General features: G+C 33.1%; 1 long non-coding RNA gene across 3 annotated transcripts; it reads right to left on the reverse strand.

Annotated features, from left to right (window-relative positions):
* Nucleotides 1-2193: 2193 nt before the first annotated feature.
* Nucleotides 2194-4271, reverse strand: LOC104120376 (uncharacterized). 3 transcript variants are annotated; one of them, XR_001974047.2, is made up of 4 exons: nt 3965-4271; nt 2669-2788; nt 2507-2554; nt 2194-2425 (listed from the first exon to the last, which is right to left on the reverse strand). It is a non-coding gene; the product is annotated as an uncharacterized lncRNA (long non-coding RNA). The 3 variants fall into 3 exon arrangements; XR_691636.4 differs by lacking the exon at nt 2507-2554 and having other exon boundaries at nt 3965-4269; XR_004503437.2 differs by lacking the exon at nt 2507-2554 and having other exon boundaries at nt 2700-2788; nt 3965-4268.
* Between the last annotated feature and the right edge of the window lie 523 nt (nt 4272-4794).

Raw genomic sequence — 4794 nt, forward strand, 5'->3', positions numbered from 1 at the left:
AAGCCGGAGAATATTTGCTTTGTTTGTCGTTTTATCTTATGGAAAGTTAAGTATATGTAAAGGCGGTTATGAATTGAAGGAGACTCGTTTTATTTGAATAAATTTCTTGATCCACCTTGATCTTTTAGAATATTATAACGAGATTAGCCAAACAAAATAATTATAGTCTTAGCAGAGGTTTCAGTCAATCTGACGGCAGCGTACATTTTAATTCACTGGGACGTCGAGACTAATAAAAATTAGTTATGATTAATTTATTTTTGAGTACAAAAGAGATCAAATTTTAAGACGGAGAACCATAGTACTCAGTGAAAGATTTAATGAAATGTTAGACCATTTTGGTGTACTTACCGGCCCTTGACGTATACTATATTTTTTGTATAATCATCTAGTAAACCAAGCTCATTAAACATTGATCCGACTGATACTTTTTTACTCTCAAATCCGAAACTTTTGAACATAATGTAAGTATAAATTTGAGGCATAAAAGGAGAGCCTAAAAACCGATAGAAAATTATCGTGTAGGTTAAAATGTTGCATACATCACCAGATGCGGAGTTTGAAGAAAAAAAAAAGGACTGGTTTGTCCGACTTGTAGCTAGTGATCTAGCTAGCTCTGCCTCTGCAAATCACTAATTGCAGGATGTACATCTAAAATTAAAAAAAAAAGACTCGAATTTACTTTCAAGTTTAACACCGTTTACTTACAAATATTTTACATTTAAAATCAACAAAGACTCGAATTTACCTCCCAAGTTTGACACCGTTACTTACAAACATTTGCATAAAATTTTGTCGTACGTCACTGACTATATAGGATATACCACTTGCACTTTATGTCACTGGTTGCAGGATGTACCTTTCAGGAAGCCCCCAATATTATTGCGACGTGCTGAGCATGGTGACAGACGATGAGAGGAACCAAGGACAAGAGCATCTCCAACAATGCTCCGAGGAATTGAGGAACATGGACAGTCAATGCCCCTGCGAGGCACTTAGGAGAATGGTGAGGCAGCAGTGTGGCAGTCGTAGCTAGTGTTGGCTTTTTTAATTGAGGTGTGAATGAAAAATGTATTAGGTTATGTTTTAATGATGAAAATTAAGAACACCTCTAAATGATTTATGCATTGTGCAGGTAAAACTGTCAAGCAAAAAGGAAGAATCACAAGGCGGGAACATAAGTTTAAAATTAATAAAATGGATAGTCTAGAGCCAATTCAACACAAGACAAGAAAGGAAAGAATATTGGCCTAAGTGAAGCTTATTTTGATATTGACAAAGGAACTCAAGCATGAACCAGGTCCATACACAGTGTAGACAGACATGGGCAGATTTGAGCACAAGGCATACACGTGAAGGAGATAAGTTTAAGTGGTTATATCTGATATCTCTTGAACGAAAACGTTACATAAATGATAAGGATAAGGACTCCTTACTCGAAGAGAACTCTATCCTAGATAAGGGAGGAGTTAGAAGTTGAAGATAACTAGAACTCTTCCACCATGGAAGAGTATAGCATTAGAACTCTAGTTATTTTCTATTCTACTAACTCTATATATTGCAGGATATTCTCATTTTATAGGTACGCACAAACGTTCACGTTAAACGTGAGTTGAGAGCAAAATAGCAAAGTATTTTGCAAGCAATTCTTATGTGATTCAAGTGTGTGAACCTGAAGTTACATGAACTAGATAGAAAAACCAGTTTCAAGTCTGTCTTTTATTCTAGTTTCATTGTAGTAGGGCTTTTGAATTGTACCTTTCAGCTTTATCTAGAAGTAATTGTACTAGGTACTCTGAGTGTTGTATTCAAGTTAGAGTTAACTTGAAGTTGTCCACTACAAGAAATACGACATATGATGACATTTTATAACTGTCGGCGTAAGTCACATAAGTGTCACAAAATCACTTACCGACATTTATTTTACATTTAAATGAAATGTCGGAAATTTCAATGTCGTTTTTTCTCCCGACATTTAAATTAGTGTCATCAAAAATTTTGTGACATTTAGTTATGATATTATCAAATGTCAATAATTTGAGTTCTTAACCTATCGTGTTTGCGACATATATATATATATATATATATAAATGTCGTTAATTTTTTTAATAGTTTTTGACTTTTAATATGAATGTGAAAACAATTATTAGTCAGGGCTAAATATTAAAAAAAAATAATTAATTAACAATAATGTATTCAAAGTAACATCGACGCTCATTCCAATACTTTAATTCCCAATATAGTACAAACAATTTGAATCAAACACATAGTTACTTCAACATTCAATCACATAAATTGTCCCTTGAAAGTTCCCAAAACAATCGTCGTCGGTCATAGTTTTAGCTTTAGTGTTCATGTTTTCCTCAAGTCCAGGATTTCTCTGAATTATTTGCCCTCACATTCTTCTAAACTCTTCTTCCAAGAACTAAAATTGAAAAAGAAAAGAACCATTACTAAACTGATTTACGAAAACTACTAAGTAGCAAAAAGAACAATGCGATTGTACCTCATATAATTTCTTGAAGAAATACAGGAGTCATGCGACTACTACTATCTGCAAGAAAACATAAAGCCATATTCAATAGTAGAAGCTTAAGAGAACTAAACCAATTTGGCATCATTAGCTTATGGAAAAGATCATTCCACTAATAGAGATGGAGTTACATACAACTGTAGGAAGTATTTCACAAATGATGTACCGTTCTCATCCAGCTGTTAGGTGAACATCTTTTGTAATCTTTTCCTAAATGCCATATTTCATTGTCCCGAGAATGGTGGATAATACTTTCTATAAGCAAAATCAAAGAGAAATAACATAAAAAATATTATTCTCCAGTCTTAAGGTATCATATGTAGAAAGAAACGATATCAAGATCACCTTGACAAAATAGAATTGTTAATCAACTTGAGGCAAATAATAATAATTTTGCAGAAAGCTCAAGATATTTGAACCCGAAACTCCTAACAGTGCAGAAAAGGAACTAGCAATCACTAGTATCATTGTACAGGCTTACTAATTCCTTCTCTACTCCTGAATTCAACAGAATGATTGATCAATTGCAGTCCTAACATCAATGCCAATGTTCCTTATCCAACATAAATTGTTAATAAAGCTGATATTCACAAGATACCCTACACCATCCACAATCTAAATCATCAAACACATAATCGTAATGGTCATTTACCTTCCCTTCATAAACAAGTATCTACAAGCTTCTTTTCCATTCAACCATCACAAACAAGATTCTTTTCCAATCTAATTTACCATGCTGTTTGGATTAGAGTCGCCATCAAGCACAACCACAATAATTCTAACACAAGACAAGTTACTATATAATATCCTTCTGTTGGAACCAACATCACATGATTCAGCAGCGAATAAGGTTCAATACGTTAAAAAAGTCTTAACATGTCAAAAATACCAAGATCAAGATTAAACTAGTAATCCATATCTTATCAGACATTTCATATCAATTTAATATTCAGTTATTTTCTCTTTTATTGGAAAACAATACAGAGAGCCATTTCATTGGCTCAATATAGAATAGTTTGTCAGTAACAAATACTAATCAAACAAACTATCTAGTTGAAGCAAAAACAGTCCTATAATTTAATTCATTATCTTTTACGTCGTTTGATGAATGTCGTATGTACTAGTAAATGGATTCAAGGTTTTATAGCAGTAAGAACGATGAACAACCAAATAATATTAATAATCTCATCACTACCATTACAAAATCAGTTCAACATGAAAAGATGAATCAAAGGAAGTGCAAACTTTAATCTCATGTTAATAAAACAAAGCCAATCCATTAAATTTTATTTAATCCTCTAAGGCATTTGCTCAAACAGCTGATATGAATAGAATACGACGGAAATAAAAGAAAAGGTAGCAAAAATTTTAAAGGCAGTTAACCAGAAATTCAATCCAGTGAACAACAGATTAGAACAGAAAAATACTTACCAAAATCTTAATATCTTCAACTAGATGTTTGAGAATTACAGAGAATAGATTAAATATGGCAGTCGATTGTGTGTAAAAGGCGACCTAAATTTTGGTGACCTTCTGTCATGTTTATCTTTCTAAAACAATCTAACACCCATGTAGTTTCCCCTTTCAATTCTCTACACCACATGGCGACCTCGACGGTTTAGTGAACATAAAACGGGGGACGCCTAATTGGGGTTGAGGAAAGGGGAGAGATTGGTAGGGTTCTTAGAGAAGACAGTCTTCGTAATAGTGTTTAGTTCTGGATTAAACATTATAAAGTTAGAAAATTTCCTTCATTAACAGTAAATGTCAGTAAATATCGACTAATATTATGACGCTTCACTACAAAAGTCTCAATAGTTTTGTCATTTATTATTAAATGTCACTTATTTATGTCGTTTCTTAAACAATGTCAAAGAATTAGTTTTTTTGCGACATTTATTATATATGTCGCTAAATAAATATCGTCGTAGCTATAATTTCTTGTAGTGGTCGTACCAGTTAGAGGCTGGTTACCACAAAGGGTTGGAGGTAATCCTTAGGTTTACAAAGAATTTTATAAATGTTGTTTTTGGTTCAGTGATTTAGTGAAGTGTTGGGAAAAATCTTACTGGTAGTAGGTCGTAATTTTTTCACCTTTTGAGCCAGGTGCTTTTCACGTAAAAATACTGGTGTTCTTTGCTTTCCGCATTTATTATTCTGCAATATTAGTATAAGGAACACATAGAAGAATCAAGTCATTCTATAATCTGTGCACGCGAAAAATTAGACACCACACAAATCACCCCCATCTTGTGTGGTAT

The sequence above is a fragment of the Nicotiana tomentosiformis genome, chromosome 7 (genome assembly GCF_000390325.3).
Source record: "Nicotiana tomentosiformis chromosome 7, ASM39032v3, whole genome shotgun sequence".
Lineage (NCBI taxonomy): Eukaryota > Viridiplantae > Streptophyta > Magnoliopsida > Solanales > Solanaceae > Nicotiana > Nicotiana tomentosiformis.